We start from the raw sequence: 25669 nt of genomic DNA, 5'->3' as shown, positions 1-25669 counted from the left end.
TATGAAATTAAATGAAAGCTTACAGGGGCTAAGGCCTTAACTGGAGACTCTTCTGTGGCTTTCTTTTAGTGTATTATTTGTCAGATTTTTATAAGAACATTATTGCTTTAAGAAAAAAAAAATTAAACCCTGAGAAATTACTCTCAGTCTAACGAGTTCTTTTCACTGACTTCAGACATCATTAGGGGAAGGCTATAGCCTAGGGCTGTGCATGAACTTTTTCTTCTAACTGTACACTTTATGTATAATTTAGCTTTCTTGCCTAAATTATTCAAGCAAATAGTGAGTGAAAATAATGGAGTTCACTGAAACCTTCCAGAGTATTAAAATAAAACAGTTTTTTATGTTGGTTTGAATTTTTAAGGTTTTTAATCATGGATTTCAAATGGAATACACATGTCTGGCTTTTCTTCACTTGTCCTCTGCATCTTTTTCAGAAGGAGAGAAGAAAGGAAAGGAACTTTAGTAAATAATCCATTAATTAATCACTGGTGCTGATAACCGCTCCAAGTTGAAGTAACACTCTTTGGAAATACCATATCAAGGGGCCAGGGATATGGTTGGCACATATTTTAAAAGGTAGATAGATACTTCTTTCCCCCATTTCTTGGGACCAGGGCAGGCCTGAAATTGAGTGGCATATTATAAAAGGAGAACAAATCTGTTTAGTTTAAATAAGAAATTACAGTAGCAGGATTTGTACTGAAATCACCCCAGTTTTATTTTTTTTAAACCAAACACATGTTCTAATAATGTTTCGTTTTTGATGTGCATGATCTGGAAACCTTATTTTTATTATAGATAACCCTGAAGGAAATTTGAAAATCATTGAAAGAATGGGATTTCCTGACATATTAAATACAGCTCCCAACCGAATTGTTATCATGGCACACTGTCTTTGGAAATAACAAAGGTAATAGCAACCAGGGTTGTGGAAGGGAAAGCATCAAGGCGCAGCAAAGAGCTTCAGATATCAGATTCTGAATTGGCAAAGGCAAGCTTGAGAGTAACATCTGGGAAGGACCAATGGCTAATGCTCTTTTTAGAGAAAAAAAGAATGACCTAGAATAACAGACCTGTAAGTTTAATTTATCAACCTGATTAGACACAGGAAAGAATTATCACAAAGTCAATTTTTCAACACATAGCCTAGAACAGGGTATTAGGTAGTAAGCAGTATTATATTATAACTACTATTAAAGTCTCTTTTAAGACCCTAGTCTACTCCCATGATAGTACAAAATACAGTACATGGAAGGAAACTGAGAAATGCAATCCATGTTGGTTTCAATAATATGTTTTACACTCTCCAACATGACATTTTAAACAATTATCTGAAAAAGTGTATTTAGAAATTTAATTATTTTAGTTTAAGCATTGGTTAAGGAGTCATGAGACCTAGATTTAATTCTTAGCTCTATCATTGAGAAATTGTAGGCAAGTTACTTCTTTACCTCTCTGTATACTGGATACCAGACATAATTATCTCTAGGACTTGAGATTATTTAATTATTCACCTAGAAATGTCACTTACTGCATGTGTGTGTGCATTAAAAACAAAAATCATGTCATAATGGTCATCTTATTCCATTCTCACTTCAGATGGCATCTAAGAGGTCTCATCCAACTAGGCAAGCTCTGGGTTAGGAGGTGGATCAAGGGAAGTGAGAATTGACTTTAGTTCTCCTTCTTTGACTCTCTTCCTGCATACAGGCTTACTTAGCCTGTTTTCCCAGCTCCCTCCCTCCCTCCGTCCATCTCTCTCCCATCCTCTCACTGCTCCTCCCTGCAGCCCTTCACCCCCATCTTATCTGACCATCTGGATCAAGGTCCTTCCCTAGGGCCCCATGGCAGGTCTCCATCTCCAGTATTTTCCTCTAAGGCTTTTCCCTACAGCCTCACCTAACAAACCTCTTACTGTATCATTCCTCGGCAAAACTTTCCAGCGGGAAAATCTCTTTCTACCTCTTCTTCAGGCCCAGAAACTGAGGACAGGGTTTGGATGCATTTAGCTCACTACCGTCCCTTCTAGCTCTTTGGACCCTCCCTGTCCCTCAACAAATTTTCTTCTAAAAGTCCTTGTGACCGATTTATAATTTATCCCCAGTTGCACCTTTCATTTTCTACACTTGCAGTTCATTCATTCATTCATTCATTCATTCATTCATTCATTCATTCAAGAAGTATTTATTAAATACCTACCATATGCCAGGCTCAGCCTTTCTTCCTACTTCATCTCTGGTTTTCATCCCCATGACTTCAGCCTCCAAGTGCAAGACTCTAAAAGTACCTTCACCTGGGCTGGTCACCAACCACTTCTCCACTTCTCCATTTTGGCTACAGGTGGGCTATAATAATGGTATCACTGTCCTTCAGAAACGTTTCAAATGACTGCAGCAACACCATCTTTCCTGTCTTCTTTTCTCTCACAACAGCTGCACCTGCACCCTCAATCTCATCCTTAACCCTGAGCCCATCTCTGTTCTCTTATCTTGTCTTCTTACCCAGCTTGATCAATGCTTCTCTCTGTCTTATCTACTTACTTATTCATCTCTGCTTCTGCTGTGGCACCTGAAGCAAGGTCTTCCATCCATCTAGTAGGTATTTAGTAAATCTTTGTTTAATTGAACTGAATTGAATAAAGTTGGAAAAAGAAATTCAATAATAGGCTCAGTGAGTGGAATACCAAGTATAAAACATGGCATCTAACAGTCCTTCTCTGTTGTGTGACACAGACTATGCCTAGAATACTTTATTTTGCCCATTTTTAAGTTTCACATTTTGCAAGATGAATTTATCAGTTCTGGAGTGACTAATTTCATTTTTCTTTTCCCTCTCTATTTCTGGCTATCTCTCTTTTACAAGTAAGGATCTACATTCAGAAACTTCTGTATGTTCCTTTTTTTCATTGAACATTATATCACAAGCATTATAGAGTCATTAAATATTCTTTTACAATATGAGTTCAGTGATCACATGAAGTTCTAGCATGGAGCTATATGCAAAATGCTTAACCAATTTCCATTGCAAAAACCATATTTCCAGTTTTTCAAGGAACACATGTATACTAAATGTGGAGTGGGGGAGGTGTAACCATTTAACTGTATAGAATATTACATATAAATGTTAGGTGAAAGGATACAAATATTTTTATTGTTATTGATATATATGGGAGAATATCCTCCTCAAGAACGCCAAGGAACAGCATGTACAAATAATTGTCAATACTATTATCTTTCTTTTGATTCAGCAAAAGTGATGTATTTCGTATAATATTTTTAAAATTACATCTTTATTGAAATGAAATTTGTGTACCAAAAATTCACTCCTTTAAAGCATGCAATTATGTAGTTTTTAATATATTCAGAGTTGTGCAACCATCACCACTGTCTAATTTCAGAACATTTTCATCATTACCCAAAATAAACCCTTTACCCATTAAGGGTCATTCCTCATCCCCCTTTCTCCCTATCCCCCAGCAACCACTAAATCATTTTCTCTATATTCAGATTTTCTGATTTGAAACATTCTATACAAAGGAAATTGCACACGATTTGTCATTTTGTGTTTGGCTTCTTTCACCTAGTACAATGTTTGCAAGGTTCATCCATGTTGTAGCATGTGTCCTTTTGCATTGTTGTAAAGGAATACCTAAGGATGGGCAATTTATAAAGAAAAGAGGTTTATTTGGCTCATAGTTTTGCAGGCTATACAAGAAGCATGACCTCAGCATCTATTTCTGGTGAGGACCTCAGGAAGCTTTCACTGATGGTGGAAGGCAAGGGAAACTGGCATGTCATATGGCAAGAAAGGGAGCAAGAGAGAGAGAGAAGGAGGGGCCCCAGACTCCTTTTAACAACCAGATCTCACTTGAATGCATTACAGTGGGGAGGACACCAAGCCATCCATGAAGAATCTGCCCCCATGACCCAAACACATCCATTAGGCCCCCTTCTAACACTGGGGATCATATTTCAACATGGGATTTGGAGGGGACAAATACCCAAAGCATATCAGAGCATAGGTCAGTACTTCATTCCTATTTATAGTTCAATGATATTCCATTGTATGGATATGATCACATTTTGTTTCTCTACTCCTCATTGGATAGACATTTGGGTTGTTTCCATTTTGGCTATTATTAATAACACCACTGTGAAGATTCTTGCCCAAGATTTTGTGTGAGCATGTTTTCAATTCTCTTGCCTATGTAGACACAAGTGGAATTTCTAGGGCACATGGTATTCTATGTTTAACTTTTTGAGGAACTGCCAAGTTGTATTCCAAAGTGACTGCACTATTTTACATTTTCACCAGCAATGTTCCAATTTATCCACATTTTCACCAATACTGGTTGTTGTTCATCTTTACATAGTATTACACTTTTTATATTGTACCCATCCTAATGGGTGTGAAGTGGTAACTCGTTGTGTTTTTCATTTTGTTTCCCTTTTGTTGATTTTTGAAACAGGATCTCTCTGTGTCACCCAGGCTGGAGTGCAGTGGTGCAATAATGGCTCACTGCAACCTTGACCTCCTGGGTTCAAGCAATCCTCCCACCTCAGCCTCCTGAGTAGCCGCGACCACAGGCACTCACCATCACACCCAGCTAATTTTTCGTGTTTTTTTTTGTAGAGCTGTGGCTTTGCCATGTTGCCCAGGATGGTCCTGAACGCTTGAGCTCAAGTGATCTACTTGCCTCAGCCTCCCGAAGTGTTGAGATAACAGGTGTAAGCCATCACACCTGGCATTTATTTCCTTAATGACTAATCTTATTGAGCATCTTCTATGTGTTTATTGGCCATTTGTATACATTTTTCTGAGAAAGGTTTATTCAAACACTTTACCCATTTTTAAATTGGATTACTTGCCTTTTTATTGTTGAATTGAATGAGTTCTTTACATATTCTATTTTAAAAATTTATAATTTTTGTAGGTACATAGTAGGTGTATATATTTATGGGGTACATGAGATGTTTTGATACAGGCATGCAATGCATCATAATCATATCATGGAGAATAGGGTACCTGTCCTCTCAAGCATTTATACTTTTCATTACAAACAATCCAGTTGCACTCTTAGTTATTTTAATGTGTACAATTAAGTTATCATGGACTATGGTCACCCTGTTGTGCTATCAAATAGTAGGTCTTATTCGTTCTTTCTATTTTTCTTTATCCATTAGCCATCCCATCTCCCCTCAATCCCCCCAGTACCCTTCCCAGCCTCTGGTAACCATCCTTCTATTCTCTATCCATGAGTTCAATTGTTTTGATTTTTAGATCCCACAAGTAAGTGAGAACATGTGATGTTTGTCTTTCTGTTCTGGTTTATTTCACTTAACATAATTTACATATTCTTAATGCAAGTCTGATCCATTATGTAATTTGCAAATACTTTCTCCACGCTATGGATTGTATTCCTACTTTTTCATGATGTCTTTTTAAACACGAAAATTTTAAATTTTGACGGAGTGTATTTTATCTACCTTTTTCTCTTGCTGCTTGTGCTTTTGGTGTCATATCTAAGAAACCATTGCCTAATCCAAGGTCATGAAGATTTATGCCTGTTTTCTTCTAAAAGTTTTATAATTTGTATCTCTTACATTTATATCTGTGATCCAAATTAAATGATTGTTTGTTAAAGATAATCAAATTATTATTCCTTTTGGAATTTTTTTCAAATAGTTAATCTACTATCTGAGAACTGTTTTGTGGAAAAAACATTTTTCTTTTTCTACTCACTTGAAATGCTACCTTTTCTCAAATATTATTTTTGAACACTTGATTTCCTTCCAGAAATCTGTCAATTCATATACTAGTACAAATTTTTTTATTTTAGAATTAAAATATTTTAATATTGTACAACATAAATACTCCCATTACTTTTTTTACAAAATTTCCTGAGAATTTTTATTCATTTATTCTTTCAGATAAATTTTAGATTTATTTTATCAAATCTTGCATCCAAAATAAAATGAGAATTATAATTTGTGTTCTTTTTGTAATTTCATTAAGCTTATGTGTTAATTTGAGGGAATTTAAATTTTATAATATTGGATCAACAAGTAGATATAGTGTACCATTTCATTTATTAATATTCTTCTTAGGACACTCAGTGAAGTTTTATCACTTTTTTCTCAAATAGATCCAAATTGTCTCATAAATTTATTCCTGGGAATTTATATTTTGTTATTATTATTGTGAATATAACCTTTTTGCTGAATATTTTCTAAGCATCTATATTACAAATGCAATATATACAATTTTTACTATAATGAAATTTTATTTAATGTATTTGGAAATTGCTTATTTGTTTTTGGTAGACATTTCTATAACTCACAATAGTGTTACCTCTTATATTCCTTTCTTTTTTTTTTTTTTTTTTTTGAGACGGAGTCTCGCTCTGTCGCCCAGGCTGGAGTGCAGCCGCCGGATCTCAGCTCACTGCAAGCTCCGCCTCCCGGGTTTACGCCATTCTCCTGCCTCAGCCTCCCGAGCAGCTGGGACTACAGGAGCCCGCCACCTTGTTCGGCTGGTTTTTTGTATTTTTTAGTAGAGACGGGGTTTCACCGTCTTAGCCAGGATGGTCTCGATCTCCTGACCTCGTGATCCGCCCGTCTCGGCCTCCCAAAGTGCTGGGATTACAGGCTTGAGCCACTGCGCCTGGCCTTATATTCCTTTCTAATACATGTATTCATTCTTCATCATCAATTTCATTTGCCAGAATATCCAGAACAATATTAAATATCAGTGGTGATGATAGGTCTCCTCCCTTGTTCCTGATATTAGTAATAACGTCTTTCTCATGTTATTCTACCAAATGGCATTGTCTTTTGGTTTGTGTTAGATTTTCCATACAAAATTGAGGAAATTTTTCTCTATTCATGGATGCTTAGGAATCTATGATTTCTAAGAATTATTACTGAACATTCAATTTCAGCAAATGTTTTTCAGGATCTATACACCTTATCATATTTCTTCTTCTTTGAACCATTAGTAAATTTCTATAGTAAAACATTTTTAATTTGTTTAATAAGCTGTGTCTGTTCATAGTGAATCAATCTTTAACATACGACTAGATTCAATTTACTAAAGTTTTATTTAGAATTATTACTTCTCACTATTCATGAGTTCATGAGTGAGATTGATTTGTAGCTTTCTTTTTATGTTGTTTATGTCAGGTTTTGGTATCAGAAATGCACTAGGTTTGAAAAATCAATTGCTATGGCTTTTTTTCCCCTTGCTTTAGAACAGTTCATATATAATGAGAATTTTCATTAAAACTTTGAAAAAAATAGCTTGGAATAATAATCTGAGCTGAAGTGTCTTTTGAAAGCAATTCTTTGACAGCATTCTTGAATTTATTCCTTATTTATAATTCCATTTTCCTTTACTGCTATTCTTGAGTCAATTTTGGTTATTTGTATTTTGTAAGAATTAGAGAGATCATAGGATAATTTCATTCCAGGAAAAAAGACAATTTACTGACAAAATTTCCCTTTCTGATAGACTCCAAAACAGTATGATTCAATGGAACTCCTTGTTCAATATAGTTTTGATGGTGTTTTTTGTTTGTTTGCTTGTTTTGTTTTTGTTTTAAGATGGAGTCTCACTCTGCCACCCAGGCTGGAGTGCAGTGGCATGATCTCGGCTCACTGCAAACTCAAACTCCTGGGCTCAAGCAATCCTCCCACCTCAGCTGCCAGAGTAGCTGGAACTACAGGCATGTGCCACCATACGTGGCTAATTTTTGTATTTTTGTAGAGACAACATTTCACCGTATTGTCCAGGCTGGTCTTAAACTTCTGAGCTCACGCTATCTGCCTGCTTCGGCCTCCCAAAGAGTTGGGATTACAGGCATGAGCCACCGCACCCATCCATAAATATAGATTTAATCAGGTTGATTTCTAGGTTGACTAGGATGACAAATTGCTGTGTGACTGTGCAATTTCCACTGTCTCTGAGCCTCTGTTTCAATATTCTCCATGGTGGCTTGGTAAATAAAAATGGTTCTAGAGCATGAAACTGAACAACTTCCTCACGCTAAATAATGCATAGGTAACAAAGGATACAATACATTTTTTATCCAGAAGAAATCACTGACCTGACAAACCAGCAAATATATGTGTAAGTATGATGCAAAGAAAGTAAAACTCAGATAGTGAACACGGGCTGGTTAAATTCACATTATCTTTATCACACCCTTGTTCACGTCCCACTCTTCACAGAGATTCACCCAAATAAAATATTAAAGGTTCTATTGAATTTCTGACAAGTACAAACTCTCTATACCCAAGTATGGCTCTAGGCAACAGAGAAAGAAATAACAACAATAAACTATGTTTTCGCACACAGCCTAGAATGTTTGTTAGGGAGAAAGGCAAAAAAAGACTCTGCTGTTCTAGTGGACCGGAAATTCACTTCAAGGTTCAGACACTCACACATTGGAGCAGTCTGCTTTGCTCAAACCTTTGTCCTTTCTCTCCACTTCATAGCTTCAGCTTTTAGGTGGTCCAGGCCCTCTGCTCACTCTGTCGCAGTCGAGAAATCAAACGTGACTGTCCCTCTGTGCTCCTTTCTTTGTCAATGCAGAGGGCAGAATGTGGGCTTGTAGACAACTGAGTGAGCCAGGATCTGAGAGACCGAGGTTCCAGTCTTAGGTCCACAGTAACCAGCTAGGATAGTGTGCACATGTGGTTTAAACTCTGTGAGCCTCAACTTCCACGTTGTTAAAATCGAGGGGGTTGTACTTCACAAGGTAAATTTTGAAGTCTTTGTCAGACTGACAGTCTTTGATTCAAGTAAACAAAGTGCTGTTTTACAGTTTCAGTCTAGAGTTTGAGCCAAGCACCAGGGCCTACCACACAGACTGCCAGTCTAAGGATGGAAGCCACCTTCAAAGTGTAATTATTCAATAGTCTTGACTTCCCCAGAACCTTCTGCAGGGGGGTGGTGGGGAGTTAAATTCACCTTAAAAGTAACCTACTTGAGTTCACCAGCAAGTGCAAACTTGTCAACATTTAAGTATTACAACAAACTACCTGGATGCCTGTCTTCCTCCTTAGGAGTCTGGTTTGCTGTGGAAAGCTCAAGGGTTAACAAAAGGTAAGTGAATGTTTGATACAGATGGGCTCCTAGGCAGGCTCCTGAGGGGACAGGCAGACAGTATAGAGGGAAGGAGAAAAAACCGTCTGCTTCTTACTTCCCGCTCCCAGTGACCTGAGATGGAGTTCATTTTGCAGGGAGAGGAGCCTTTTTCAAATCTCCCTGTCTTGCAATCAGTCAGTAAAAAAAAAAAAAGAAAAGCAGGTGTGCTCTCTCCAGCCTCCAGGGCAGCAAAAAGAGAAGGGTTCATTGAAGCCAACCCTCCCCCAGAACTCCCTCCAGAATGATGCTATGCCACTAACCATGTTTCTAGAATTTTTTTTTCTATAGTTGCAATCAATCATCTCCTTTAAAGGGGACTCAACAGTTTAAAACTTGCAATTGAACAGGAAGGGAAACTGTTTGAATCAGACTTTGCAAAGGCAGGTAAGATTCCTGTATTCATGCATTCGATCCAGTATTTATAAGAAGGCCTATTGTATAGCAGGCACTGTTCTAGGTGCTGGGAACTTAGAGGAAACCCAGAGGGAACATGGAGGACAGACAAGATCTCTGTCATGATAGTGCCCAACAATAAATAAGTGAATAAAATGATTCCAGATCCTCTTACATGATATGTAGGAAATAAAACCAGGTAATATGGCTGAGAGTCCAGCGGAGACAAATTAAATGGACTGTTTGCTCTGAGAAGGCCTCTTTTAATAACAATAGCTACCATATTGTCAGTACTCATTATATGCCAATGACATTACATTTGTTATTGGTTTCATCTTTGCAACAGCCTTGTGAAGTAAGAGTTGTAGTCCCCTTTTAAAGATTAAGAAATAGAAGCCGGGCACAGTGGCTCACACTTGTAATCCAAACACTTTGGGAGGCTGAGAAGGGAAAATTGTTTGAGCCCTAGAGTTTGAGACCAGCCTGAGCAACATGGTGAAACCCCATGTCTACCAAAAGAAAGAAAGAGGAAGGAAGGAAGGAAGGAAAGAAAGGAAAGGAAAGGAAAGGAAAGGAAAGGAGGAAGGAAGGAAGGAAGGAAGGAAGGAAGGAAGGAAGGAAGGAAGGAAGGAAGGAAGGAAGGAAGGAAAGGAAGGAAGGAAGGAAGGAAGGAAGGAAGGAAGGAAGGAAGGAAGGAAGGAAAGGAAGGAAGGAAGGAAGGAAGGAAGGAAAGAAGGAAGGAAGGAAGGGAGGAAAGAGAAAGATAAGCCGGGTGTAGTGGTGCACGCCTGTAGTCCCAGCTACTCAGGAGGCTGAGGTGGGCAGATCACTTTAGCCAAGGAGGTGGAGGCTGTAGTGAACCAAGATCACACTGCTGCACTTTAGCTTAAGCTACAGGGCAAGACCCTGTCTCAAAAAAAAAAAAAAAAAAAAAAAAAAAAAAAAAAAAAAAAAAAGAGGAAGAAGAAGAAGAAGAAGGAAAGAAATTGAGGCCAGAGGTCCACAGCTAGCAGGCAGCAGAGTGAAGATCTAAAGCCAGATATATCTAATTACAAAGCCCTGTGCTCCTGCCACTATGTTAACCTGGCCCTTGGGAAGAAGCCTCCTGTTGCACTGGAACAGTGGTCCTCAGTCCTGTGTGCACATGGGGGTTAGAAGATGCTGACACCCGGACTCCAGCCCCAGCAATTGTTATTTGCTTAGTCTCGAGTGCAGTCTTGATGTTTCAATATTTAGAGGCAGCCAAAGAGAGCTAAGTTGAGAACCTAGAACAAGCTCCTTAAGATGCAGAATCATCACATATATGGTCCACTCTGGGGCCCCAGCCAGCCCATCATCTTACTCCAAGAAAGTGCCACGTCATTCATTTCTTCTCTTCCTTCAGAAGTGCCAGGTCTGACACCAAGGTTACAGGGTGCAGGTGGCCACACCATACTTCAAGCAGACGCTGAACACTCCCAGACACTTAGGCTCATCCTCTTTACACAGACAAGAAAGCCCACATACACACAGGCTTAGTAACCTTCTCAAGGTTGCTCCACTGTAAGTAGCAGAACTGGGATTGTAAATCCATCTTCTCAAACTCTTTACCACTAGCCTCACCTCCCTGACTTTGATTCAGTCCCCTGGTTTAAACTCAGAGTTGACAGAAATCCAAAGAAAAGCCAATTGAAATATAACCTGAGTTCTCTACATGAAGATGCCTACACAACAGATCCCTTGACACTTTTGTGGCCCCAATATTCACCTTTCTCCAGCGGAGAATCTCAGCCTTCAACTTGCCACTAAAAGCTGTCCTTTCCATCACTGGATTTTTCTTTCTTTCATATGTGGTTTAAACTCTATGAGCCTCACTTGCCACATTTGTAAAATTGAAGGGGTTGTACTTCACAAGGTAAATTGTAAAGTCTTTCTCAGATTGACAATTTTTGATTCAAGAAAGTACTGTTTTAGAATGTTGGTCTGGAGTTTCAGCCAAGCACCAGAGTTTTATTTAGATTTTATAAGACAGTTTCTTTAAACTTTTATCTCAAAAACCACTTATCCTTCTAAACCCACATTTGCATGTAAAGAATAACTACTTTGAACCTGTAATTCTTTGTGACTCCCCCATTCAGACAACAAGCATCAATGTCACTAATGATGAAGCTCTAAGCTCCCATTGCATATGGCATGGCACTCTACATTTTTTTGAAGTGTTTTCGATCCTTTGCACCCCAAACATTGGGTGTGGATAGAGCTAATATTATGATCCCTGTTTTACATAGAAAGAAACTAAGATTTATAAAGACCAAATAATTGATGGAGTCGAGATTCAAACCTGAGTTCTTCAACCGGAGACCAGCTCCCTTTTCCCTAAGTAAAAAGCATGAGCAATATTTTGACTTTTAAGGGGTTTTACATTCTGTTAATTAGAACAAAAACCGATAATTTGAGTAGCACTTTAAAGTTGTCAAAGTACTTCCTCTATCGTTATTTCCCTTTATCCTCATGGAAATACTGGGATGCAGCCTAAAGGATTGTCTGCATTTATAATGGGGAGGCTGAGGCTCAGGGTGGTTAACCTACTTGTCTACAGATTTTACCTTCTCAGTAAGCTACAGTCTTAGGATATGGGTTTCTGTCTCCAATTCTGCTCCTCTCCCTAAAGATTCACAGTGCAAATTATTTAAGGTAATAAATTTTCCCTATGCTCAGATACAATTTAACTAAAATAAGTAAATAAGGTTTAATGCCTTGACCTACATATAAAATAAATGCGTTACTCTGGTAGTTTAGTTTATTATCCAGCAAATGTTCACTCCCTCCCGCCTCTCCCACCCCCATTCCTCACCCTGTGACTTGCTTTGGTCTCGTAATGGGTGGTATTACATCCACTTAGCTTTGGCCTTGACATTGTTACTTCCTTGGCCAGTGGGATGTTAGCAGATGTGACTCCAAGCGTAGACACAAAATAGGTTTGCCTAGTTATACTTGTTCTTGTGTGCCTTGGGTAACAAATGGACTAAGATAGATCAGAGCCAAGTAGAGTAGACCTTGACCCAGTCAGTGACTTGAAGCCAAGCTCAGCTAAAGCGAACATAAATCAGCTTCATGCAAGTTCATCCGCAGATGCATAAATGAGAAGAAATGAGACATCATTAAACGTCTCTGAGTGATTTGGTTACCTTGACTGAATAGTCCTTTTTACTGATAACTATTTAACCACAGTGCTAGAAACATGGTAAATATTTAAAATAGTCTTCAAATGATAGAACCCATAAACAATCCTCCGGACTTCTGGGTGTCCTCAGTCTTCTGGAACACAGAAGATTGTCTTCCAACAGGTAGCAGTGTTACACAAGACCCTACTAATGACAAAAGCAAGGCCTGATTGCTCCTTCAGAGAAGCAGGAATCAGGAAAAAAATATTCCAACTTCAAATCCACTCCCGTCTAAGGGACAAAATAACCCACAGCTTTAAAAAACAAAAACAAAACAAAACAAAACAAAAAACAAAAACAAAAAAACAGATGGGATTTGGAGGTGAGGGTTTTCCAGCATGCAGTGTGGTGTAATGTGTCCTAAGAGTCTGGGCCAACCTTTCTTCCATGTCATCACTTTCAGTGATTACTGAGTAATACTTCCATTACTGTGAAATCACAAACTTTGCTTACTCTTTTTAAAGCAGTTTCTGATACAGAAAGAAATATGCCACATCTACTGTCAAAACATCAAGAATGATTGTTTTCTGTGTTTCCAATAACCAGCAGCTTTTGTATGTGTTTTGTCTTCTTCACTCCACCACATCTATTAGAAAATCACCTCCCTTGAGATAGGAACCCCACAAATTTCTAACCTATGTAAAACCTTAGTAGTTGAGGCCCGTGAGAGGCACATGCATGTCTTTACTCGTGGTTGTGTGTCCTGTTTCTATCTCTGGGACTGGCCCTGTTTATTAAGCTTTTGTGCAGAGGAGAAAACTGGGTCTCTATGAGTATAACACAAGACTCTACTATGCTATATTGAGTTGAAAATAATTTTCCAGGATCTCAAATCTTACAGAGAATGGCGCAAGCAACATGGCCTTTGTTTACTTGGAGAGAAGATTATTGTGGCTTATGTAAGCATTACCACCAAGCCTAGACATTCAAACTTCACCCAAATGACCTCTAGACCCTGGCTCTGGTTTTTTTCAATTTTATTTTATTTTTTTTTCCATAGGTAGGAACACCCAGTGAAGGAATTGAGTCAGAAATACAAGCTACTTTGCAGCCTCAAATTTGAATTATCTAAGAAGGGAGGTGACCCAGGAACACCTTAAGGGCTCTCCCCTCCTGTTTTCTAAAACACTAAAGAAAGGCAAAAAGCCAACTGCTTTCCTAGGGGCCTAAGGCAATGGCTTGAATGAGGAGGTGCACACTCAATGCATTAAAAAAAAAGGACAATTGAAATTGAGTTGGGTTATTAAATTAATTATGTAAGTATAATTATATTAAATCCTGTAATTAATTACATTCTATTGCATAGCCCATTGAAAACTTACCAAAATGGCAGAGGCATTTAAGGTGGTGAAATGGAAACTCCAGTGTACTGAGCAGCAACCTAAAAAGAAATCTCACTGGGAAAGGAATATCTTTTCTTGATTATGCTCCAAAACATTGATACTTGTTTGGGACTTGACAACACTCTTGTCATCCTTCAACCTCTGCCTCCCAGGTTAAAATGATTCTCCTCCTGCGTCAGCCTCTCGAGTAGCTGGGATTACAGGTGCCCACCACCATGCCCGGCTAATGTTTTTGATTTTTTAGTAGAGACAGGGTTTCACCATGTTGACCAGGCTAGTCTTGAAATCCTGGCCTAAAGCCATCTGCCCGCCTCAGCCTCCCAAAATGTTGAGATTACAGGTGTGAGCCACCACGCCCGGCCCCTTTTCCTAATATTAACAGCTGTAGATACTAAGCTCTTCTGTGTCAGGCACTGTACTAAATACCTTACGTGTATTACATCATAAAGTCCCCACTATAAAACTGTGAGATGGGTATTATTATTATCCAATTTTGCAGAAGAGAAAACTGAGGTCTCCATTAAGTAATTTCTCTGAGGTCAGACAGTTATTAAAACATTGGAACTCCAAATTGTGCCATCCATTTGTGGTTTTACTGCCACACACAGAGCTCTGAAGGAGAAAGTGATGGCAGAAGTGGTGAGAGGCTGAGCAAAGCAAGAGAAAGCAGACAGGTCAGCTCTGGGAGTTGAGGACTGGCCTTTGGGGACTTCTGGACTGAGTAAAATGTACCCTCGCTCCTAGACAGGAAAGGCAAAATGACATTTGTGAGGTGTCCCCAGGCCAAGTGCTTTCTTACAGGTTATCCTGTTTCATTCACACTCTGCTCCTGTGAAGTAGGTCTAATTAATCATTTTTCAGATGGAGCTAAGGCACAAAGATGCAAAATACCTGGCTCAGGGTCACATGGCGGGGAAGAGCAGGGCTGGTATTTGCACTCTGTTCTCTCTGAGCCCTTGTCTGTGTCCCACACCGGTGTGACTCCTGTAGGAAGCAGCATAGACACCATAGTTACCATGCACTGAGTATGGTATTAAAGCAGGGGAGTTCTTACCAAAGGAAAAAGATGGTCATTATTTCTCAGTGTTTTGTGTTGAGAACTCTACCTTAATCCCTTATTTTGAAGCAACACTACATACGTCTCTGAGAAAACTGTTGTCCATTTGTCTATCATGAACTGTGTAAGTGCTGGGTGCCAGACAGGCACTGGGAGGAGCGAGATGAGCAGAGGGCTGCAGGCTCTGCCCATTAGGAGCCCCTCCTTGTGTGTGGAGGGGAGAGGAGCAGGCACCCAGTAAGCGCCAGGCCCGGGGCAGGGGCGGTGCACAGTGCTGTGGAAACATGGGGAAGGGAGTGTCCCTGACCAAGACAGACTTCCCCAAGTAGGTAAGAGAGCTGGCTTTGGAACCAGACTTGGAATAATTACTCCACCTCCAATGTCTGTACTGTAAGAATGATCCATGAGGCTCAGAAAACAGTAGGGCACCTTCCTTGCTATGGAAAAGGCATTGGGAAGGAGGAAGGCAGGAAACACTAAAAAAAAGTAAATGACCAATCACGATAAGGAGTGTAGACTGGAACCTCTGCTGCAGTAGGGTGTCTGGTTGGAAGGAGGAAGTCAGGGAGGCAGGGGCAAGGCCAGGTGGTGGGTATGAGGGCCAGCCTCCGCAGGGGATGGAGAAGAGGAGTCAGAGTCTCCAGCATTGCTCTCTACCCAACTGCATCTCCAAATCCCCTCAGAGCTTCAGTGAAAGCCAGAGAAAGGCCTGGCCCCGCCCCAGACAAACACAGTCACAATCCCCAGGGCTGGTGCCCAGCAAGCATATGTTTTAGAAATGCCAAGGTAATACTGTCTAGTGACAGTAATGAGGAAGAGTCAACAAGATGCAGTGAAGGAGTCTTCAAGGAGGGCTGGGGACAAAAGCGGAGGAGATGACCACAATGACACTAAGATTGCTAACTGAGCCTCCTACAGAAGGGCGGGAACATTAGCTCAGCCAGAACTTACCCCAGGAGAAGAAAGGACATGTCCAGCAGCAGATATGAAATCCATCCCCTCCCAGGCACCCAGATGTGAGCAGGTTCAGCAGCTGGAAGTGAAGGTCAGAGCTGGAACCAAAAGTGCTGTGGGAATCATGGGCAGGGGGTGTTGGAAAAGCTGACACAGCATAGTGCTGTGCAGGCAGAAGGCAGCCCCCAAGATTTACCAGGGAACAAAAGACCAGAGTGATGAGAGAAATGGGAGGGGACCCAGCATGGGGAGGGTAGCAGAAACCAAAGAGGGAGAAGGTTCGTGGAGGATGTGGTCTACAGGGTCTAGGGAGCCTACACCAGTTAAGGGGTTGAGGATGAAACAAAAGCTTCAGAGTTGTCAATGGAGGACAACTCCATGGGGAGGTATCAATGGCGAAACTGTGTGTCAAAATGTTCTATGGCAGAGTCAGGTGACTATAGTTAGCAAAATGTATCATGTATTTCAAAGTAGCTGAAAGAGTGAGTCTGAAATGTCCCCATCACATAGAAATGACACAATGACACAAGGCAATGGATACCCCAGATGCCCTGAGTTAATCATTACACGTTCTATGCGTGTAACGAAATATCACATGTACCCCAGAAATATGTAAAATATTATGCATCCTTTTTTTTAAAAGCCAGTTCTAGTGGATTATGGAGGACTTAGGGGATGAGGAAGAGAAGAAAGGCTTTTACTGTCCTAAGTCCCAGAGTTTATATCACCTGTTTCAGGGCTGGTGAAAAAAACAGGAAGGATATTTGTGAATTTAGAAATATGTTCTCTTGCACTGGGGTTTGGGTGGGGGTGTGTGAGCCAACGGGAATGCCTTTACTTAATGCATTGTCTTCTGAGAGGATTCAGTCAGATGACTAAGAAGCAAAGATAAAATGCATCGAGACTGCAGGAGAGGCAAGAGAAGAATGGAACAACAGGAGATATTCTGAACAGAAGTCCCCAGCTGTTTTTATTTTTTATTTTTTTAATATCTGGAATGCTAATCATGGAATCAGCTGGAATGTTATCTCTAACTTACCTCTATCAGGAAGCATCAAGGTTTACAAAATTGACATAGCAGTTCTCATAGGAATCCCTTCTAGATGTCAACCTAGTGTGTGTGCCGTCATCTTTAAATGCTTTCCCATGTTTTCTGACAAATGTTAAAAGCAGCTTGTGCCTCTCAGAAAGACCAACTGCCCCTGTGGGGACTAATTGCATAGACCTTGTGCATGACGAAGAGGGTGCTACTCGGGAATAAGAAGAGGGGCTTAATGAATCACAAAGGTACATAATTTATCAAATAAAAAGAGTATGACATTTCAGAGTAAATTCCATGGAAAATGAATGCACTGTGTTTCGATGAATCAGGCACTGAGAATATTTCCTTAGAAACCAAGTCCATATTTTCATTAAGAGAGAGAGAGTGCGCACTTGAGTGAGAGAAAGTGGGAGAGAGAGAAGCTGTGGGATTCAAGTGCACCAGTGAGTTAACATCTTGTGGTAAAAATGCTGCCTGAGAAATTAAAATGATATTTGAAACATAAATCCCGAGTGCTAACAACTCTCGTTATAAGCACCCGCCAGAGTCAACAAGCAGAGTTTGTTTGCTAGGAGGTTGTTTCTGGAGGCCAATTCTTGAGTTCTCAAAAAACATCTGTGCAAACGCAGAGGGAAAGCCACAGCAATAGAAGCCATCAGTGGTTAGGTGTGTTATAAATACATTATTACTTCATTGTAATGGCACACGGGCCCTGGCTAGACTGTAGAATGACCTCACCAGCTGTCAGCCCTTGAGTTACTCTCCTTGAATGAGCATTCAAGATACAGCAGCGACTCCGAGTCGGTACCGTGTCAACACAGAGGTAATCGTTAAGAGAGGAACCAGGCACAAATTCATCAACATCTCACGAAGAAGCAGGGAGCCTTGGCCAAAACCCGAAAGACTGAGGGATTCTTCTGTCACACAAAAACACCGTTCAAGCCAGCCCTGAAGAACCTTTTTCATGGAACCCCCGAGCCAGCCATCCCCTGGGCTTTCTCACTCTGTCTTCCCGCGCAGAAAAAAAAAGTCCTCACCGCCCAAAAGAAGCAAGGCTCCTTCCAAGGAATCTATTCCCGTAGTGGAAACTCGGAAATGCAAGCTGAGGCTGGGTGGCAAGGGTCCGAAAGCAGCTGGGCTCCTGGCAGAGGTTCCCTCCACACACAGAAAGCCAACGACTTGATTCAGGAGTAGGCTTCCCTCTGCAAGTGAAGAAAAACATTTTGAAGATAAGAAGACTGCCCACAACTAAATGGAAAATGATGGGTGGGGCCAAGAAGTGTCAGAAACCATGGGGAAAAAAAGAGGAGGGGGGAAAGAAGTGGATCACCCGGAGGTGGGCTGTCCTCACTTAACTCAAGTTTCCACAGAGCTCTGGGCAGTCCTGGGCCGGAGACAGGTCATGGGCATGGTGCGTGTCTGCACGGGCCTGGGAGTCAGGATGTCTGATATGGGTTTAGGGTCCTTCCACTGCAGTTTCAGTGTGACCGTCCACCCCGCAATGTCCTTGGCCGTCCCTCACTGGCAAGGGTACGGGTGAATTTGTTTTTAATGAATGGGGGCATGAACCAAGTGTGGCCATGAGAGAGGTTCCGTGGATGTGTGCTATTAGCATGCTTTGGTGGGCAGAGGGGGAGGGAGAGATAAAGTGGGATTTTATTTTCTCCATATGCAAAAAGCAAAAGAAGCTTCAGCCTTGGTCCTTTGACTGACACAAGTATGGGTGTGGCTCTGGATAGAGAGATCCAGAAATTTCATTCCACTTCGTACCCAAGATTCTGAAGGAAACAACCAGACTGTAAGCCCCGTGAGGACAGTGAATATGTTAGCAGTATTGATCATCTGTGTCTCCCCGGTGCCTAGTGGAAGCCTCAGCACATACAGGGTACTCAAGTAGTGTTTGCAGAATGAACGGATGAGTGATCACAATAGCCATGAATGTCCCATGTTTTAGGTTACATACCACACCTCGCTTAAGCACTACCACCCCTCCAGCACAGCTACCACCAGCAGCTCCTGTTGGTCAGCCTTTGTCTATAAATGCTTGTTGCAAACAGAGGCATGAGTTTTCAAAGGTGAATGTGTTTGTGATGTAATCACTTGGGGGAAAATATCAGAATTTTATTCAAGGAAAACTTTGTGCTAATAATTTAGGAAAATATATAGTAAAAATTTCAGTTTAACACGTATTTTATTCCTTTATGCATCTGTTTACTCATTCAAGAAATACTGTGCTGCATAGAAGATTTAAAAACCAGAAAAAGTCCCTGCTTTCAAGGAGCTTACATTTTAGTGGGGGAAGTGAATAGTGAAAGAAGAAACATATATATTTGTTAAGGCTATATGTGTATATCATTATGGAGTAAAAATGAGTTCTATGAAGAAAAATTAAGCAGGATAAGTGGATAGCGAGTGACAAAGTATGCTATTTTGCACAGGATAAACAGGGAAGTCCTCTATGGAGAGAGAATATTTGACCTAAGATTTGAAGGAAATGAGAAATTAAGCCCTTCAGAATTTTGGAATTTCCTTAGGGAAGAAAATTCCCAAAGGAAGGGTACAAAGGCCCCGAGGTGAGTACCAGGTCGCCAAAGCCCAGAAGGATACTGCTTCTACTTCATCTCTCCAAGCCCCCCAACCCAGTCCAGGTTTCCAGGGAAGGTGACAAAAGCCATACTTCTCCCTGCATTTACTTAATTTCTCTCCCTTCCTTGTGTGCCCCCACACCACCCACCAACACATACATATACACAGCACCCTTCTCCTTAAGCCCAGACCAAAATCACTCATGAATATCACCTCATATAATACAGCTGTGAGGGCGTGGTAAGAAGCCAGAGAATCTCAGCTCTGGCCAAGGAGAGACACCCAGTTCCAGAGGTAAAGCCTCTGGCATGGAGGAGAAGCCCCCACAATGTTAGCCCACTTCCTCCTTCTTTTCCTTTCATTAGAACTCCAAAACTGCTGCTAGTAAGTGCAATCCCTTATATCTGCAAAAACACTTCTTTCTTGTCAAGTACTTCACGCCATGGTCTTATCTCTTCTTTACAAGCACCCCAAGAGGAGTACGTAGGGCACCCATTTTTACCATTTCACAGAAGGTGAAACTGAGGCAGCAAGAGACTGTAGTCATACAGCACCTCAGTGGCCAAGTTGAAACTGATAGGTGAATTCCTGACTCCTGGCCCTGGGTTTCTTCCTGTACACTACGTCGCTGTGACTGTACATGATGATAAATTGCAGTGCTTAATCCCAAAAGCTTTTCAGGGCAATTCAAGGCACTGTGTGGAAGCATAACCATTACTACTGTGATTTTGGATTGAAATAAGAAATTAGTGCCTATGCATACAAACAGGTTTGTCATTGTTACCAGCAGTCTTAGCCTTGGCAAACGTTGAATGCAAAGTATTGTAACTATGAAAGCTCTGGGTTGATGGGCATATGATGCCTTATGGGCTGAAGATGCTGATATTCTTGTTGGCTGGTTATTCTTCAGCACAGAGAATCCAAAAGCAAATCGTTCCCTTGTCCTCTCACAACCATACACAGCAAGGGAGGTGCAAGGCGTGGCATGGTCTAAGATGGCCATGGGTGAAGAAAACGGTGGCAGGGCTCCAAGGTCGCTAAGACTTAACTGTCACGTGAATGAAGCACAGTAGTAAAGGCACATCTCCCCAGGCCTAGCATCTGCCAGACAGTGTGCTGCCAGCGTTCCTTGTCTTGGGTTTCAAAAAAAGGCTGGAATCCACACCTCTATGGCATAGCCACCTAAGTAAGGCCACTTACACAAAGGAACAGTGGTTTTATCCTGGTGGCTGCTGATATTTTTTAAACCCGCCAAAGACTTTTGTAGGTAATGAGTGAGACTCTTGCCTTTAAACCCACACTGGATTTTAAAACTTATCCTGTGAAAGAAATAATAGGACACAGAGAATTAAGGAAAAGAAGAGTTTTTCCTCACTTCTTAGAACTTTCAGCTACTGTCAACAAGTATGCAGGCGTTTGCTTGATCAACTGCTGATAGAACATGGTAAATTTCTCAAAATAGGCATCTATTACCTAATCTGAACTCTTGTAGAGAACTTAATGGAGGTGGTAAAGCAAATTTTATCTCCATTTTATATATGGACTAATGGAGAAAGTTGACAAGACCTACAACCAGAGACCGGATCCTTGATGCCTCATTCAGCAGGACATCTCTCCATGGCACTGGACAAAATGCACTTGGCCGTACTCCAGATTCCCATGACAAAAGTCTAGCCATGTGCTGTCCAACATGGTTGCTATGAGCCATGCATGGCTCCTGAGTACTTGAGATGTGGCTAGTCCCTACTGAGGCGTGTCATAAGTGTAAAATGCACGCCAGCATTCAAGATTTATCACGAAAAAAAGATGTAAAATATCTCATTATTAATTTTATGTTGATGGTGTATTGAAATGATATCTTAGATATGTAGGGTTAAGTAAAACATAAAATTAATTCCACCTGTTTCTTTGCATTTTATTGAATGCAGCTCCTAGGAGACATAAAGTCACAGATGTGGCTTGCATGATGTTTCTATGGGATGGTGCTCATGTAGACAGAGTTTTTGGACATTTCTTTGGAGGGATCCTTTAGGATATAACCATTTGCTTTCCATTGCAGTGAAAATTCCCTAGCAATTGGACAACATTCCTCTCCAGCATTCCTTCTATTCTGTCACACCTGAAAGCAAGAACCTGATGACACACATTTTCACATGTTTCTATGACTCTATTGAAAGTAGCAGGCAAGGAATGGTGCATTTTATTTTAATAAATTAGGTTAAAATTATGGAAGTAACAGCTCCATTTTATTTCTCTTTCCTTTGATGTCTATATTTAAACAATCTAGAGATTCTCATTTCAGCCCATTACCAGACCGTCTTCTAGTACATTCTCCCAGTTTTTTTTTTTTTTTCTAAACAAGAACATGAATCCCTGTTGCCTGCCTCTTGGCAACTCTTGACTCTCCCAAGGCAAAATTTTGGAAGACACTCATTGCAGAAGCACATAGAATTGAAGACAAGGAGGAGCACTGGATATTCAGATGTTAAAGTCTGACTCCAAGCTCTGGCTTGTAATGGGCACTGGTCTAATGTGGTATTTACAGCTGAAGGGGGGTAAAAAAAAAAAAAAAAAAAGCAGATTGCTTCCAGAAGCTATGCATCTGCTACCCGGTAAGCCTGCTGGTTTGACGCGCTCAGCAAAGTGCATGAAGAACTCTTGAACGTCACAGTGATTTGGTTAATTGGGTAAAGATAAGGGTTTCTGAATAGCAGAGTCAGTTTGCCATATTGGCCTGGCACCCAGGGACGTGTGATGAAAAAAAGCTCGGCTGTCTGGATGCATCTGAACGCTCAGTTATTTCATAAAGCCTGCACTGTGTATTTGGAATGCACATTTGCTCTTATGAATAACAGTAATTGTTTGGCTTGGCCTGCCTTTGTGTGACCGCCAGCTGGCAATGACTGGAACCGTGACACATGACACTCCAGCTGTGTCCACATGTTTCTGCCTCGCAGTATCCACTTATATAATTTGCTTTTTTGATCAACAGTTGAGCCATTTAAGGGAACTCATCATATTACACATGCCAGCTACTTCTCTGCAAATACTTCTATTGCAATTTCAAAGAAAGATTTTCATTATTCCTTGCTTATTATGGGGATGTTGCGACTTCATTAAACATAGTGCAGTAAAAGATACATTCCTAATTGAACTTGAATATTTTTCCCTTGAATACACATAATTACAAGACAATAGCTTAGCATTTAATCAAATGAACCATTAAAATAGTAACTAATGATGGTCTTACTATGACTGACAGACCTGACCCAACTATCTTTAACTTACCCCCCGCCACCCCGACACACACACAATTTTATTAGGCTTGCTGTATTAGTCATTGTAATTAGGTTTGCAGTAGAGAACTGATAACTACCTGGGTTGTGGTAAAGAATCTTATCTGCTTAGGTGTTAAAGTTTCTGTTGTGCTACAATCTATTTTCTTCACAGAGATTTGGAAGAAGCAAGCAGAAATTGAACTTGACCCAAAATATACTTGTATTTTTATTACCTTTTCCTGTGAAACTGAAAACATTCACTTAATCCCTCCTTCCTGATACTGAAGAGTAAGGAACACACGCAGCCCTTTCAGCTCTTGGGAAAATTCTAAATTATGCAACTTTGGTAACTTATGGCCCAGCCAGTGAAACTAGGTCATTGTAGCCTAAAACCCCTCTTTGACTTTGTCCCTTAGTATCACTTGGGTTTCTTCAAATCGCTGAGTTGATTAAATATGGTGAAACATCATATGGCTGACCAGAGAACCATCTGCTGGCGGTCTTTACGGCCCAGAAGGACAGGTACCATGCAGAAATGATTCATGCTGGCTACTAGAGACTTTTTACTTGGAGGAGAGAAGAATTCATTTCATCCATTCCTTTAATACTCAGACTGTCCTGGCTCATGTAAGCAGGCCGAACTTTAGGAATATTGAGAGAATGACATACAGTAGCTGTTAAAAAAAAAAAAAAAAAAAAAAAGGTTCAGTGTGAGGGAGGGAACATGGAAAAGTGAAAGGTCTATTAAATGAGTCATCAAGAGGCTTGAGTTCTAGTTCAGGATCTGCCACTAAATAGTTACACTGCCTTGGGGAAATAAACCTCTTACTTGTTAATGCATGAAATGCCTGATTCTTTAAAAGGAGAAGAGGAAGAGGAGGAAAAAGAAGAGAAAGGGGGTGTGGAGCAATAGAAAGTCTTGTTCTTCCTAATACACAGGATCGTTATGAAAACCCAGTAGGATAATAATTATAAAAGGATTTGGATAAATATAAAATATTCTGCAAATTCAAGGAATTATTAGTGTTTAAAGTATCATAAACTTGGAAGTTAAAATTCAGGGACGTGTAAGTCCTAGGAATATACCTTATCCAAAGCTGGAGAAAGGTGAGATGTGTTAGCTCAGTAGATGCTGTTTGCTTAGGGGCATTTGAGAGAGAAAATCAAATTGGGAGTTGATTAAAAATTTTATCCTTAGACAATTGAATGTCAACAAATTAGTGAGCTGGGAGGGAACCAGAAACCTTATAGCCAACCCCCTTCATTTTACTGACAAGGAGACTGAGTCATAGCAAAGGGAAGTGACTTGCCCAAGACCACAGAGCTAGATGATGGCAGAGTGTGGAAACTCAGCCCTTCTGACACACGCTGACTCCCATCCTCTCTATTGGATCTTGGGAGAAAGCATTCTGTCAAAAGACACATAACAAGAATTAAGAGAGTTTCTATGGAAAATTCTCTTTCTGTGGGAAAATAAGAAGAGGTAAGTGGATAAAGTGCCAGACATTGGTGCATGAGATCACAAGACAATAAAAACCAGGATTAACAACCAGGAACAAAAGCTTGTCACATCTCTGGAGGGCTTTGATGAGAAGCGCCCTGGGACTTAGTGACCGGCTGTTGGGAATGGGGAGGAGTGGAAACAAGCAGCACTGGAGTCGGGAGCTTTATCGGATCTGAAAAGTGGTCCCTGGGGGAGTGACCACTAGCACAAACAAGTCTACAGTGCCTGGTGGGAGATGATAGCAAACAGTCTCCCACCAGGTCCTTGCTAATATTGAAGAGAATTTGGAGCTGGAGGATGTAGTACAGCCGCAGCAGCAGTATCCAGACAGCAATGAGGCCTGAGGTCAGGAAGCTGACAATGTCATGGTTCTGGGTGGTCCATCTGCTTTGGAATAAGACCCTAGCCAGCAGCTGGGGTTACCAGAAAAAGGGTTCAGTTCTTAAGCGAAGAAGCTTGCAAGAAATAGAACTGTCTCTGGCGTATCTTGGGTACAATAATGAAGAACAAGGTAAGATATTCATTTCTCCGTCAAATGGGGTAGGATTCAGGGTAGATTCTGACCTCAACAAGATGGCTGAAGCACAAACCATGGGAACTGGGCCAGCCTGTTTCAGAAGGAAAAAGGCATAGGAGGACTGGAATTTCCCCCAAGCCCATTTGGAACTCCAGGTTTAGGATTGGAGATGAGTTCCACTACTGTGGTGTGACTCTCCTGAAATACTAGTGCCCTTGGTCAGACTTGTAGGCTGAAAGACTACCATTTGAAAGTCTATAGAGATTACTATTGAAATGTGAGGAATTCAGGGCCTAACATTTTTCTCAGTTATGCAAGGACCTAATCTTGGATTATTGTGTAGGCTTTAAATACTATGAGGGCAGGTGTCGTGTCTATTGGTTTGCCATTTTATGCCAGGTACATAGTAGTCATTCAATAAATATTTGTTAAAAAAAAAAAAGAGAGAATAAATCTCCAGACTACTTCCTTCCTCTATTGGTCATTCAAATATTATTTCTCTGATCTTAAGATCTTGTCATACTGATGGACACCCTGACGGCTTCATAAAGTCGTCGAGGTCTGGCTTACAGCCAAGCAGACTCAAAACTGTGGTTGCAGCAGAGAATCTTAACCAAAGTAAACATGTGGCTGGAAGGAGAG

The sequence above is a fragment of the Macaca thibetana genome, chromosome 13 (assembly GCF_024542745.1).
Source record: "Macaca thibetana thibetana isolate TM-01 chromosome 13, ASM2454274v1, whole genome shotgun sequence".
In the NCBI taxonomy this organism is placed as follows: Eukaryota; Metazoa; Chordata; class Mammalia; order Primates; family Cercopithecidae; genus Macaca; species Macaca thibetana.
The sequence above is the reverse complement of the archived record's forward strand: the minus strand, read 5'-3'. Positions refer to the sequence as shown.